The 16,592-nt window shown below is 39.2% G+C and overlaps 1 pseudogene; it reads left to right on the top strand.

Annotated features, from left to right (window-relative positions):
- Positions 1–648: 648 nt before the first annotated feature.
- Positions 649–1,678, top strand: LOC142455392 (AKT-interacting protein pseudogene; annotated as a pseudogene).
- Positions 1,679–16,592: the final 14,914 nt, after the last annotated feature.

Consider the following 16,592-nt stretch of genomic DNA (forward strand, 5'->3'; position numbering starts at 1 on the left):
TCAATATATTTACTATTCAAATTTCTGCATCAATCACTAAAGCTAGTGATGCAGACATTGAAGAATTCTATGAATATCTTCAGTCAGAAACTGATCAAATATGCAATCAAGGTGCACTGATAATTATTTACAATGGAAATAGAAAAGTTGAAAACAAAGAGGAAAAGCAAGTCCTTGGGAAATATGGCCTTTGATAAAAATTAAGCTGGAAATCACTTGATAGAATTTTGCATGCCCAATATCATTTTGATCATGAAGACCTTTTTTCACCAATACAAAAGGCATGAGTTCTGCACATGGAGTGCACAAAAATCTGTGGAAAGGGAAGATGAAGACTGTCAATACCAGCAGCTAAACCCAAGACAGGGGCCAACTGTGGAACAGGCCATCAGTTGTTCAGACACAAGTTCAGGCTGAAGAAAATTAAAACAACTCCATGAGAGCCCAAATACAACCATGAGTATATTCCACTTGTGTATCAAGCACATCTCAAGCAGAACCGATTCAATGCATGGAACACTAATTACAGAAGACCATATGAGATGTTGCATGACCTCAAGAACATCATATAAAAAGATAGCAAAAGGTCATTTAAAAAGCCAGACAGGGCTGGGCTGGTGTTGTGGCCAGAGATGCTGTTGGCTGGCTATGGCGGCTCTCGGTGGCCCGAAGCATCGCACTGAAGGCAGCGTGGGGTGGCGCACTGCCAGATTGTCCGGTAAAGTGAATGGTGAGGACGGGAGTTTGAAGACGCAGGCCACAGAATTTCTTTGCTTGCAGTGCACGTTCTGGACCCTTTCTGGAGCATGTCTCCAAGCTCTGTGTGCAAATGACCTGAAGGGGAAGAGAAGCCGTGAACAGGGGACGTGAAAACCAGTCCTGCACGCACTGCTCCCAAGAAACGGCAGCCTTCAATTCCCAAAAATGCTTTCCCCATAACTAAGCCTACATCTCCAGCTCCAGCGGTACAGTCAACAAACGGTACACATGCTTCTTACGGGCCCTTCTACCTGGAATATTCTCTTCTCGCAGAATTGACCTTGGTTGTGAAGCAGAAGTTCCCATGAATCTATGTGCACCCATCTTACCATTCTGCATTAATGTGGTTTGGAGTAATATTCATACGGCATGGGCTTGACCAAGATGGCGTATTTAAGTTTACAGTTTACATCCCTGATACCTACCCACCTGGGGACTGCCCATGCTTGGTGTTTGATATCCCCGTCTTTCACCTGCTTGTTGATCCCACCTCAGGTGAACTGGGTGTGAAGAGAGCATTTGCAAAATGGAGACGGAATCATAATCATATCTGGCAAGTGTTATATGCGAGGAGAGTTTTCTACGAGATTGACACAACAAGCCCCCTAAACCCAGAGGCTGCAGTCCTGTACGAAAAAGATGCCCAGCTTTTTAAAAGTAAAGTGGTTGGCAGTGTTCAGGTGTGTGTGCACGGCTCATTTGTCCGACCAACCTAAAATAGAAAACCCCGATGAATTAGCTTTTCTCCATGGAATCCTTCTGTACACGATGAAGCCAGGGAGAAGATGTTGACTCAGAAGGAGCCTGAAGAACAGCACAATAAAAGTGTTCACGTTGCTGGCCTGTCATGGGTAAAGCCTGGCTCGGTACAACCCATCAGTAAAGAAGAGAAAGCGGTAGCAACCTAAGAGGTGGTGAATCTGGTGCACTGTGCCTTTCCTGCTGGACTCTGGCCTAGTTAAAGCTGGCCAGGCAAGGGACTGCCTGAAGAGCAAAACTGTGGACAGCGACTGAGATCAGTGTTCTCCACATGTGCTTCGGTTCTCCCCGCTGGTGTTGGAAACGTCTCTTTATGTAATGCGTTACTTCTGTCAGAAGTGGTTTTAGAGAGGTGACCTTGAGGCTTAAGTATTTTTCTGAACACAATGCTAAAGGTAAGTTGCATTCATTGAAACTAATCTTAGAATAGGAAGCGTGCAACACTGCTGAATGATTTTTAGACCATTGGCTTCGGTTGTGCATGTGGTAAGATGTGGAAGAGCAAGTTCCAAAGCAGAAGATCGTTTGAAACAGTCCTCAGCCCACCGTCTTACTGATTTACAAACTGCTGTCACTGGGTACGTTGCTAGTTGAGGGAGAGGAAACCAGACACTTATTCATAGTTGGGTTTTTTTAAAGCAAATTACTTAATGTACTTTTATGGTGGGAGGAGAAAAAGTGTTAAACCAGTTTCTAATGAAGTCAAATATTTGAATGATGAATGACTAATGTGTTTGTAGAGACAAAATAACCTAATAAATGATTTTTAAAAAGCCAGACAGATTAGTTGATGTCAGAAGGGACTGAAACATGTTCTTGATTGCAGAGTAGTTAAAACAAATAGAAGAAATGATTAAGTAAAACACCTGAACAGACAATTCCAAAATGCAACTGAAAAGGATACAGCAAAATATCATAGTGAAATGTGCAATGACCTGTAATTAGATAACAAAAAAAACACTCAGCATATGTTAAATTAAAATGATTAAAGAAAATTCTGTCTCAGCTTGCAATATTGAAATATTCTATGGGCAAAATATTGAACGACGTAGGAAGCCTCAAGAGAAGATGGAAAGAACACACAGACTCGTGTAACAAGGAGAACTAATTGGCATTCAAATATTCAACAGGTGGAATATATTCCAGAATTAATAATCCTGAAGGGCAAAGTGTAAGCTGCAGTGACAGCATTAGCCAAAACCAAAGCTCCAGGAATTAATTGAAAGCAATTAAAACGTTTCACCAGGCTGATGACGCACTGGACGCACTCACGTGTCTGTGCCAGGAAATTTTGAAGACAGGTACTTGGCGAGCTGACTGGAAGAGATCTATATGTGTGCCCATTCCAAAGAAAGCTGACCAAAGAGAATGCCCATAGTATCAAAAATTATGAATGATATGTTTCATTCTGCTATGCATAAATTAATTTTGGATTGTAACCAACTTGATGGCACCTAACAACAACAACAACATGACTGATATCACATGCAAACACAATTTTGCTGAAGATCATCCCGTGATGGATACAGCAGTACATTGACAGGGTTCAGTGGTTCAGGCTGGATTCAGTGGAGGATGTGGAACCTTTCATTACTCATGAAATCCTTGACTGAAAGCAGATAACTCAAGGAAGATTTTACTTCTATTTTATAGACTCTGCTCAGGAAATTGATTATGTGGACCATCACAAGCTATGCCTAGCCTTGCCAATAACGGGAATCTCAGAATACTACATTGTGCTCATGCAGAACTTATGCCTGGCTCATGAGACCATTGTGTGAACAGAACAAGAGCATACAGCATGGTTTAACATCAGGAAATGTGTGTGTCAAGGTGGCATACTCTCTCCATAGGTGTTCAACCTGTAAAATAAGCAAATAATCAAAGTAGCTGGATTAAATGAAGAATGCAGCATCAGTATTGGAGCGTCTGCACTTTGACAACCTGAAATATGCAGATGACACAACTTTGCTTGCTGAATGTGAGGAGGACTTGAAGCACTAACTGATGAAGATCAAGAATTACAACCTTCAAAGTAGATTATAACTCAATGTAAAGAAACCAAAATCCTCATAACTGAACCAATAAGTAACATTCTAGTCAACAGAGAAAAGTTTGAAGTCAGGGATTTTGTCTTGCTTGGAGCCACAGTCAATGCTTACGGAAGCAGTAGTGAAGATCCAAGGGCATATTGCAGGAAGTAAGTCTGTTTCACAAGTTCTCAAGGAAGTTTTGAAAAGCAAGGATATTATTTAGGAGCTTAAGGTGCACCTGACTGAAGCCATGGTCTTTTCAACTGCCTCACTGTCATGTGAAAGCTGGACTTTGAGAGAGGAACGCCAAAATGAATGATACATTTGAATTACGGTGCTGACAAAGAATATTGAAAATCCCATGGACTTCCAAAAGAACAAGCAAATCTGTCTAAAAGGAAGTATAGCCAGACTCCACCTTGGAAGCGAAACTGGCATGGCTTCATTCACATATTTTGGGCACATTGTCAGGAGTGACCAATTCCTGAAAAGGGCCATCATGCTTGGGACAAAGGCAGTGAGAAAGAGGAAGACCTTCAACAAGATGAAATGATCCAGTGGTTGCTTTGATAGACTCCAATGGAAGAACACCGTGAGGAGCACACCGCTTCCTCCTGCTGTGCGCAGGATCAGGAGGAGTCAGAGCCCGGTCTGGTGCTCGCACCCCAACCACCACCAACGGGGAGCACTCTGCCCCTCCTAGAGGATGCAAAGCAGAATTACCATGCTTGCATGACTCTAACGATAAAAAGGATAGCTAACTACATAAAAATGCAATGGAAACGTATGTTCATTTTGCTATGTGAAGGAAACCAGACCCGCAGGACTATAAAGTTGTATGGTTTATGTACACTACTTTCAGGATGAGACAAATCTCTCAGACATAAAACTGATTGGTGGCTTTCTGGGTTCTGAGGTGGTGCAGAAGTTTGAGACGTGGGATCACATAGGAATTTGAAAGGTCATGGATCATGAATATTGTAATAGATGCACTACTCGATGATTTTTAAAAACACATAAAACTATATATCACAAAGAATGAATCTAACTTTCTATAAACTGAGAAAAGGAATGGAAAAAAGGAACCAGGTTTTGAGGATAACCTGAAGTGGAATGGCACTCTAGCAAATAAAGTTCACTATCTCACAAATGAACGACACAACTACACTGAAACCTCTGAGGAAGAAAAACCTAAGTGATGAGAAATAATAAAGTTGGTATGTTTCAGCTCAAAATCCAACTTGTAAATATGTGCTCTGTGAATACAGAAGTGTTTTGAATATACTTGCTAAACCTGGTTAGTAGAGGGAGCAGGTGGGACAATTTATGAAGAAGAAATATTTCTCTTCCCTGGCTCAGGTGGACCCCTGGAGTTAGTTTTCCACAAAGCATGCTCACTCACCAATGCTCAATTCTTCGGCAGTGAGATTTAGCTTGTTACCCACTGAAGACAACTTTCTCTCTAAGGTGCAATTCTCTCCATAATTCCTCCTACAACCTGGTTTCTCTCATTCCAGCCTCCTACAGGACTTACTTTATCCGCGTTGTGCGTTCTTGAACTGTGAGGTGGCCATTGACACAGGGACCATCAGCTTTCCCACAAATCCCTGCCAGCAGCTTTGCAGTGGGGTGCAAGGTCTCAAGAGCTCCACATGAACAGTCTCCCTGGTGTCTGTGGGAAACTTTACATTGGGTCTAGAATGGCATCATCTCCTTGTTAATTGATTTCCTTGGCACCCAGTAGGCAGTTTTATAGCAAGTCTTGTTGACAAGGAATCTTGATAGCTGTCAGGCTATTCATTGCCTAGATTCTTCCACCCCAGCTCTGTGGACATGGAGCAGGCTCTCGCATTACAGAGCTAGCTCCACCACAGGAACATTGTCTTTAACTCTTTCTAGTAAAATCCTCAGTAGCCCCAAACCTCATTAATAAGCTTAGCAGTAATATTACCTGTGTCACCCTGGGTACACTAAACAAATTCATAAACATTCACACGTGTATAAGAGAAAGTTTTATATAAAGGGTATTTGTACATTAAGAAAGCATCCCAGACCAGCCCAGTCCAAGCCCAGTTGTCTGATATTAGCCCCTATGTCCAATACCAATCTATAAAGTCCTCTTCAGACTCATGAAACACATGCAATAACACTGAATGCAGGATCATCACAGGCTAGAGAGTAGAAAGTCTTTGGATAAGAGTGGCATTGTAAGCATCTCAGCTCTGGCAGGGATCTCCACGTGATTTCTCCAGTTCCCAGGGCCTGGCGTCTACCAGCATGCAATGTGTCTTGTCAGTAGAATGTCTCCAAAGGAGTAAGCCCTGAGAGACTCTCTTGCCTCCAAGGAAGATTCAGGAGTTCCCTGACTTCTCAGGAGAAGGCCATACCCATACGGAGGCCTCATTGGTTATATCTTGAATGACAGGCCAGACTCCACCCCTTCACTCGTAATGCTTTCAAATTGACACCAGATTATGAAACTACCAGAGACCACCCCTTGTCAGTTTGACACTCTCACACAACTCTGTAACCAGATATAATTTCAAACAACCAATAATGAAATCATATCTGTACCTAACAGGATAAACTAAAATGCATACAATATAACATGTGCCACCCTCATTTAAACATAATACTGTATAAATGAACAAAATGAATATATCCTATGCCTAACAATTGCAGTTAAGTAACACCTACACCTTACTCCTATAATCCTATGACTATATTACCCCACTTATGAAAGTTTGTAAACCAACCACATCATGTTTTTATGCCCCAATTTTAGGTATACAGTTTCTATACTGCCCACTTATATCAACCCAGTGCTCTCAGGAGACAATCATATTCTCTGATTTGAAGAATCTTCATTCCTTTGGAACCTTGTGAACTCTGTATGTATAAGCAAAGTCAAATCAGGACAGACCATCCATAAAATCTGCAGCCATATGCACCAGTTCACAGGCTCAAATATCTTCTCCTCAATTGGTTGGGTTCTGATCAATTCAATGTGGGCTGCCTCAATTAGCCTCACCAGGGTATCCATTGGTTGCCTCGGCTTTAGAGCATGGGATTGTCTCAAATTCTCAACAAGCCTAGCCCCTTGGGTTATGTCAAGGACTTCAGAACAGTCAGTCTGCTCTTTAGTCTTCTCCTCTATTTCCTGTAAATCGAGTCCATGGGTACCGGTGGCCAGACTCAACCTGTCCTTTATTGCTGCATTTCTCCCACTTCCACTCAACAAGTGGATCCAAGTGGTCTCCTAGCAAGCTTTACAGCCTGTCCACAATCTCCCTTTAATGTTCAGTCTCAGAGAGGAGTTTTCTTCATGGTCCCAGATGTTTTCCAGCTACTGGCACAAACCACTGGTTCAAAATTCCAAACTCCAAAGAGTTCCTTTTTCCTTCAACCTGTCAATCTTGCCCTGAGGAAAATCTCTTGCAATGCAAATATGCTGAGTACTCCAAACAACTGGGTGGGGCTTATCCTTTCAGAGCCTTCTTAAGCCCATTTAGAGATCAAATTAATGGCTCAAGGCATATGGGCTTACAAACTCTCTATTTTCATACTTCCCAAAATCATTTCTATAAATCCTTATAACTACAATAATAGGCAGAAGAAATCAGTATAAATAAAGTAGAATCAGGTACTAAACTCAATTCTTAAAACAGTCAAATTCAATCCTTATTTAGCTTATCTTAATCCTTATCTAAACCACTCTATTGATATAAAAATATGGGATTAGGCCTTTGAAAGTATCCATGCAGATTCAGGCTTTCTGTCAGCCATTTTCTCTAAGCAGCATGGTTTGTGAGAAATTCAAATAGTGATTTGCACCCCTGAACTCAAAATATACATCAATCACATTAATTTTTGCCATTCCACACAGTAATTACCAAAGACTACAACCAAACGAAATAATCAAAACTTTAATTTCCCATATTATTTCCAGAAAACAACCCAGTAAACTGCATGGCCATATCTGACTTTTAACTAGACAAGGAAGAAATACTACCATGAGGGAGAGGTCAAACAAACATCCGCTCTCTATCTTTATGACTTATTTCTCCAGTATCCCACTTCTGGTACCATAATGTGTTAGTCTAGGTAGACTAGAGAAGCAAATTCATAAACATGCATATGTATATAAGAGATAGGCTTATATAAAGAATAATTACACATTAAGAAAGCATCCCAACCCAGCCCAGTCCAAACCCATAAGTCTATATTTCCCATATCAGTCTATAAAGTCCTCTTCATACGCACAAAGCACATGCAATGACGCTGAGTGCAGGAACATCACAGGCCAGTGGGTAGAAAGTCTTTGCATACAGCAGCATTGTAAGCATCTCCGTGCTGGCAGGGCCCTCCATGTGGCTTTTCCAGTTCCCAGGGCACGGGGTCTATCAGCGAGGTGCCATATGTCTTGTCAGTAGAGCCTCTCCAAAGGAGTGAGCCGAAAGAGAGGGTCTTTCCGGCCTCCAAAGAGGAGATCCAGGAGTTCCCAGACTTCTCAGGAGTAGGCTATGCCCAAACAGAGGCCTAATTGGTTATATCTTGAATGACAGGCCAGACTCCACCCCTTCTCTCGTAATCCTCTCAGACTGACACCAGATTATGTAACTGCCACACTACCTTATTAAATTAAGATGTAGTATTATTTTCCTGATTAGTAAAATTACTATTGAAATCTTGGTTAGATGATGTAAGGCTAAAAACTAAAGTCCAAATCTCACACTCACTACCATCAAGAAGGTTCAAGAGCAACCATATAAGACAGAGTAAAACTTCTCTATCTACCTTGGAGCTTCTGGTAGTTTCAAACTGCTTACCTTGCAGTTAATAGTCCAGCCTGTAACCCCTGCACCACAGGGCTTTAAGGAAAATAATAAATAAATAAAATATCTGTGTACAATTAATGAAGTTAGTGACTGCATAGTGTTTACTATGCATTCTCATAGCATTAGTATGTGTTAGCAATACTAAAACCTTGGTCTATGACACTAGGGTGATAGCTATATGGTTTATGACAACTTGATAATCTATGAATATGTCAATCAGTTCACAGCCTCATGCCTCTTGACAGTGTGTCCATCTTGTATGTAGGGAAAATTAAGAATTTCCCTCTGTCCCTCTGTCCTTTCTCCTTCCTGCTTGTTGGGACTCTGCCACTGACACTGAGAGCTCCAGTGCCTGCCATGTTTCTACCTACCTTGGATCCACATGACTCTGACCCACCAGTCTGTGAACTACTTGATTTCTGATTACTGAGTGTAGCTACAGGAGTCGGCAGAAGGACTTATGGACCAGTATTGGACTTAGCAAGTTAGAGTTGGACTGGGATGCGATGTTTTCTGGACATATAATTGTTTCTTAATATAAAGCAGTTTCTTATACATAGATGAGTACCATTGATCTGTTTTTCTAGTCAACCCAGTCTAACATACCTAGAATAAGAAAATATAAATAATAAGAGCTTTGACATCAGAAGTACATGAAAGAAATGCAAGATTGATAAGTATGGCTTGATCAAAACTGCTTTTTAAAAAACATCTTCATCATAGGATTTTGTCAACTAAGTGAAGACACAAATTATAAACTGAAGAAGATAATGGTACAAACTATATAATAGGAACCCAGACAGCTCAGTCGGGTAAGCATAGGACTGCTAACTGCAAGATTAGTGGTTCAAACCTTCCAGCTGCTCCCTGGGGAAAGATGAGACTCTCTATTCCCATGAAGATTTATAGCAAGGGAAACTGGCTAAAGGGTCCCTGTCTGAGAGTTAGAATCTTTGGCAGTGCTTTTTAACTTTGGTTTTTGTTTTTGTATATCTATTTGTGTGTGTAGATGCATGTGTATATGCATATATAAATACATATACATGGGATTCTAAAAGTTAGTAAAAACTGAAATGTTAAGAAAATAGTCTATGTTTTGAAGTCTATAACCATCCCACTTCCATTAAGTCCATTCATTCAAACTCTTAGCAAGCTTACATATGATTTCACAGATTGTACATCTTTAGGGGAGAGGCTGTCTCTAATATCTCTGGAAAGGAAACTGGCACATTTGAACTACTGGCCAATACTAACACACTAACCTAAAGTGCCAAGCCTCTTTGAAGCTTCATGGTCTGTCTTTCTCTCTGTCTTTCTCTCTGTCTCTCTTTATTGCCCAACCACCCTCCCCCCCCCACTCTCTAGCTATACATACATACATGTCTATAATAAAAATTTAATATCCAGAATCTAGAAAGAACTGCTAAAATTCAACAGTATGAGGCATATTTTCCAAATCTTCCTACAGAAAAGGCCCCAAAGCAATGGTGTTGTCAAAAGCAATGGGTAAACCTAGCACCAGGTCTTGCCATAAAAAAAATCTTTTCAATAACAGAAAAATAGCCCACAGCCATCTAGTTGATTCTGATTCATAGTGATTCTATTTACAGTCTAAGGTTGTGTGTCTTTATGGGAACCGACAGCCTCATCTTTCTCCCACAGATAAGCTTGTGTCTTTGAAATGCTGACCTTGTGCTCAGCAGTTTAAGGATTACCAATCAACATGGGCTCCTTGAACAATGCTTGGTTGTAGCACTGGGCCAGTGAAACACAAAATGAGATGAGAACCTCTTGTGTGCCACAAAGTTCAGATGTTATGTGTGATTGTGTGTCTTTGTGTGTGAAAAAAGATGACGCATCACAAAAACATAGAATTCAACCTGAAAAAAAGTTCTATTTGGCAAAAGCTAAAACAGTTTGAGAAAAAAATAAATAACAATATTATTGTGTGAAAAACTTGTATAATAAAATACATACCCAGAAGTCTACAGTTATATACACAAATAATTAATATACTGTTAGAATATTCAGTAGTAAGTATTGTAGGCAAGATTTGCCAATGCATTCTTAAATGCATATACACAGAACAGGTACTTCTCAGTCTCAACTATCTCCATTAAGATATATATTAACTATAAAAGAAAACTAGTAGCTTCACAGTGGAGAAACCTGTCAGACAGGGCATTAGCTAAATTACTAAAGCTAATGTCACCAATAATAAGACACAGCCCCATCACACACTCCCCTGAGTTGATATGGTGAAAAGGACACATCACTTCTAAGACACATTTTCAGCAATAATGATAATAGCTTCAATCTTTTCAGAAGAAAACATCTGACCACACCAAGTTGAAGGACACCCAACAGATTAACTGAGCTGCTCTCTGTGAGAGTGCCAAGGTCATGAAACAAGAGTAGACTGAAGAATTGTCATGGACTGCAGGAAACTTCGGAGGCAAGTAATATGAGATCATGGGGTGGAAACTAGAGAAGAATAATGACATACATGGAAATATAATGCAGCCCAATGAAGTAGTTAGTTAATATTGCTATTGTAGTATTAATATTGTGGTTTGGATAATTGTCCATGATGGGTACATGGGAACACATTAACTTTGCTATTGTGCTTATCTAAAATTATTTCACAATGAAAAATTAAAAACAAAACATATTATGAACTCAAAATTGAGTCATATCAGAGGAAAGACCAACCTTTGTCTCTCAAATCAATGCAAAAGCATAAGAGAAATAAATTATAAATCCAGAATTCTATAAAAAACAGCTATAAGCTAAAACATGGGAGCAAAAGTATAGAAAACTAAATTAATGAGACAGAGAATAGGTATGAGCAATTAATGAGACAGAGAATAAGTAACTAGTAGATAAGAACAAGAAATCAAATCTTGGTTATTTAAAAGAACTTCCCAGCCTGGACAATAAATTAGCTAATTTAACCCAGGAGAGAGGACATCCGCAAACTACCAATTAAAAAAGGAGAAACATTTAAAAATATTAAAAAAATTTAAATCTATAATTAAATATGAAAATTTTATGAAATAGAAAAATAGTTTACAAAGTTGAGCTTAGATTTAATAAAAAGTTAAATCCAATGTAAATCACCTTCAAATGAAAACCTGAATATTCAAACACACAAGTGTGCGTGTGTGTGTGTGTGTGTGTGTGTGTGTGCGTGTGTATCAGGATTCCTGTTGGTGTAGTGGTTTCTTATTGGAATGAAATCCACATGATTGACAGTTCAAAAACGCCAAAAGCTTTTCAGGAGAAAGATGTTGCTTTTTACTCCCTTACAGCCTTGAAAATGCACAGTGGGTCGCTATTAGTCAGCACTAGCTAGATGACAATGAGTGATATATATATATATATATACACACATATATATAATTTAGAATTAAAAACATGAATGGATAATTCATTAATGAGGTATAAAATGATATTTCAAATTAAGAATACCAGTGAAACACTGTCAGATACAGCTCCAGAAGATTAGACCGTCAGGCTATGATTAGGGAAGAGCTCCTTCCCCAAAGTGGAGTTGAGCTTATTGTAAAAAACAAAATAAGACAAACACAATATTTTAATTTGCTGATGAAACATGACTCCACATGAGAAGAAGCCATTGAAAACTCCCATCAATTATCAGAACATTAAATGGACAAAGTGCGAATCTTGGAAAATTGGAAATTGTTATACATCAAATGAAATGTGTAAAGAGCAATATCCTAAATACTTATGGGCTGAAATAGACTAATATTAGCCATTGTGAATAAGACAGTAGTGTGGTTTATCATTAACAAATACAAACAAACAAACTCACTGCCATCCAATCTATTCCAACTCATTCTGACCCTACAGGATAGAGCAGAACTGCCTCTGCAGATTTCTGATACAGTAAATCTTTTTGGGAGTTGAAAACCTCTTCTTTCTTCCACAAAATGACTAGTGGTTTTGAACTGCTGACTTCATAGTTAGCTCATCACATAACCCATTACACCACCAGGGCAACTCTAGTTTCCTTCTAAGGGGATGACAAATACAAGAGATACAGTATTGCATTCATGATCAAAAAGAACATCTAAAATCTACCTTGAAGTACAATATTGCCTGAGTTAGGATAATAGCTATATGCTTCCACGGAAATCAAGTTAATACAACTATTATTCAAATTTAACAACATCTAAAGCTAGATGTGATGAAGAAATGAAAGATTCTCCTAACATTTTCAGTCTGAAATTGATCTAACTTGCAACTGGAGTGCATTGGTAATTATCATGAATGCAAAAGTTGGAAACAAAGAGGCAAGATCAGTATTTAGAAAATAAGCCCTTGGAGACAAAGAGAGGGCATGATAGAATTTTTAAAAACCAATGGCTTCTTCATTGCAAATACCCTTTTCTCAATAACCTAAATGGTTACTATAACAAGAATATCACAGGATGAAAAACAATGAAACAGAAAGATTTTTGGAAAGGAATCGAAAACTATAAAGGAGAAACTTAGCAACATCCACCAAAATAAGGCCAGGGACTGAGTTGTTATATGGCAACAATCTGAAATAAATAAATAAATAAAACAAGTCCATGAAAACCAAAATACAGCCTTGATTATATTACACAAGGATTTAAAGAGCATAAAAGAAACAGATTTGACATATTTATCACTAACCAATGACAGATGACCCAGTGAGCTGGGGGATAACATCAAGAACATAAAATGTGGGTGGGGGGGGGGGAAGGTGATTTTCAAAAGGCAGGAAAAAAAGAAAAAGCATTGGTTCCCCCTTTCCACCCCATCCTCCCGCCACCCTTGCAGGATCGCCACTCTCACCACGGGTCCTGAGTGGTTCATCTGTCCGGGATTCCCTGTGTGTCTGATTCCTATGTACCAATGTACATCCTCCGGTCCAGGCGGATTTGTAAGGTAGAACTGGGATGATGATAGTGGGGGTGCGAAGGGGAAGGGGAGGAGGCATTTAGGAACTAGAGGAAAGTTGTATATTTCATCATTGCCACACTGCACCCTGACTGGCTTGTCTCCTCCCCGCAACTCTTCTGGGGGAATGGACAGCAGAGAAGTGGGTGAAGGGAGATGTCAGATAGTGTAAGATATGACAAAAATATAATTTATAAATTATCAAGGGTTCATGGGGGGGGAAGAGGGAGGGAGGGAGGGAGGGAGGGGGAAAATGAAGAGCTGATACCAGGGGCTCAAGTAGAAAGCAAATATTTTGAGAAAGCTGAGGGAAGCAAATGTACAAAGTGCTTGACACAAAGGATGTATGTTTCAATATGATAAGAGTTATATAAGTCCCCAATAAAATAATTTAATTATTTTTTAAAATATTAAAAAACAGAAAGAAAAGGCCAAAGTGGTTGGCAAAATAGTCCCTGAAAATCGCTCTGAACTTAGATTAGTTAAAGCAAAAAGAAGAAATGGAGCAAAAGAGCTGAGCAGAAAATATCACAGTGTACATTGGAAAGACAATGTAAATATTATAATAAAATATGCAAATGTCTTAAGTTAGAATGCCAAAAAAGAAAGAGCACACTCAGCATATCACTGGCTGAAAGAAATGAATAATCAACCCCAAAATGTCAACATTTAATGATTCCATAGGCAAAACATTGACTAATGCAAGAAGCATGCAAAATAAATGGAAGAAAGTCATTGTACCTCCCCCCCAATAGAGGAAGAATCGTTCAATATGTAACCATTTCAAGAAGTGGCATATGATCCAGAAACAACCGTATTGAAGCAACAAATCCATGCTGCACTAAAGTGAAAAAAATAAGGCTCCTAAAACTGATAAAACACCAATTGACATGTTTCGACAAAATGATGAAGAACTGGAAGAATTCACTATTCCAAAACATCTGAAAGCCACAAACCTGGGCAACTACCTGGACAAGATCTGTAGTTGAGTTCCTTTTGAAGAAAACTGCCTTCTTAGGATTCATAAATTGTCTAATAATATCATTGATATCACATGCAAATAAAAATTATTTGGAAATTATCCAAAAATACCTGCCAGCAACACAGCAACAGAATGCTGCTGGAACGACACGGCAGGTTCAGAAGATTTGGCCTGAGGGATATCATTGCGGATGTCAGGTGGCTCTTGGATTGAAGCAAAGGATAACAGAAAGAAATTCCCTTGTGTTTTATTCACCGTGCAAAGGGATTAGACGTTAGCATCCCAACACACTGGATAATATTGCAGAGAATGGAAAATCCAGAACATTCCATTGTGCTCTCCATGTCAACCATGAGGCTGTCCCTTGAAGGGAATAGTGAGGACGTCACTATATCAGGAAGTCACGTCTCAGAGTTGCTTCCATTCACCAGACTTAGTTAACAGATAATCTGAGAAACTGGACTATATAAAACAGACATGATATCAGGGTTGGAGGAAGGCATATTAAGAACCCTCACGGTTTAAATACACAACCTTTCTTGCTGAAAGCAAGGAGGATTTAAAATACTTGCGCTGCTAATCAACAGCTACAGTAGGGCTTGCAGCTCCATGTAAACAGTGCCCATATCCTCACAGCTGAACAATAGACAGAATCAAGGCAGACAGAGAAAAGATCAACGTTATCAAGGTTTTCAATTTGCTTCTATAGCATCAATGCTTATGGAAGCAGCAGTCAAGAAATCAAAAGATCTACTGCCACATTACTGTGGCTCTTCCGGCCAGAGTCTAACTCTCATGAAACAAACTTTTCCTAGATAGGGCTTAGTTAAAAGGTCAGAAAAGATTCACCTATGAGTAATTTTTAACAGATTCCATTGTGATTGCTACCCTTCTGGGTATAAAATGAGCCAGTTGAGAAGCTGGAGAATGGATTTCACTACTAGCAAGAGCGAGGAACTGAGGGTACCTCTGGACTTGAGATCCCTTCACAGAGAACCTCCTTGAACCAGAAGGTTGCTGTGAAATCAGATGATTAACACAGTCAGGATACAGAGCATGACCGAACAGAGGAATTCCCAACCCTCACAGAAAGTAAAGCTCAGTGAGGCAAGAACAGGCTGGTGGAATGGGGTGCCTCTCGGCACTTAATTGGAGAAGTAGACCCATAGAGCTAGAGCTGAGGGCTCTTGGGTTTAGGCTTACAGTGGCATGGAATGTCATTTATTCACTTATTAGAAGTCCTGAAAGAACTTTGTAACATGTGCTTACTGAACAACAATTTCCCAAGTATTTCTCACCTGCATTTTGACCTGTTGCCTTCCTTAATAAAACTTTTCATCATAAATATTGTCTAAGAGTTCTGTGTGGCCACAGTTTTGAATTATTGAACTCAATAGCTGGAAAAATAGAGGATGTAGTTTGAGACAGGACTTCTTTAAATTATTGGAGAGCAAGACTATCACATAGACTAATGTTTGCCTGGCACAAGGTCAGATTGACACAGTGGCTGCAACAACACGTTCAAGCACAACAAATGAGAAGGTATCGAGTCAGCCAAGTAGCTGTGTTCTAAGTTTCCTGGTAAAGATGAGGAAGTGCTTCCAGTGCTTCATCAGATTGATGAAATGGTGAAGTTGGGTTCCATCAATTCCTGTAGACTTGTTTGTGTTTAATGCTTTTCAGCTCAGACTTCTTCGACAACATTGGTTCTTGTTCATTTGCTACCTCTTGAAATGGTGAAATGGCAATTGATTATTTGGGGTATAATGATTCTGTGTATTCTTTCCATCTTCTTTTTGTGCTTCCTGTACCATTCAATATTTTTCTATAAAAGCTTTCAACATTTTATATGAAATTTGAAATTTTTCTTCAGTTCTTTCAGTTTAAGATAGTGTTCCTTTTGGACACTCTAACTTTGATCTTTGCATATTTCATTATATTTAGTCTTCTCAATACTTAACCACTGTATAATGAAGAGAAAGTTTCTGAGTTTATCCTGATATCACTTTGCTCTTTTCACTCTTTTAAATCACCTTTTGAGGTCTTCATGTATTATTTTCTCTCTCTCTCTCTCTCTATATATATATATATATATATATATATGAGATATATATCCATATCATATATATATAATTGGGGGCTATTATGGCTCTTATAACAATCAATACATCAATTGCACCAAGCATATTTGTATATATGTTGCTGTCATCATTTTCAAAACATTACTTTCTATTTGAGCAGTTGGTATCAGTTCCTCTTTTTTCTCTGCCT

This window comes from Tenrec ecaudatus, chromosome 8 (assembly GCF_050624435.1).
Source record: "Tenrec ecaudatus isolate mTenEca1 chromosome 8, mTenEca1.hap1, whole genome shotgun sequence".
In the NCBI taxonomy this organism is placed as follows: Eukaryota; Metazoa; Chordata; class Mammalia; order Afrosoricida; family Tenrecidae; genus Tenrec; species Tenrec ecaudatus.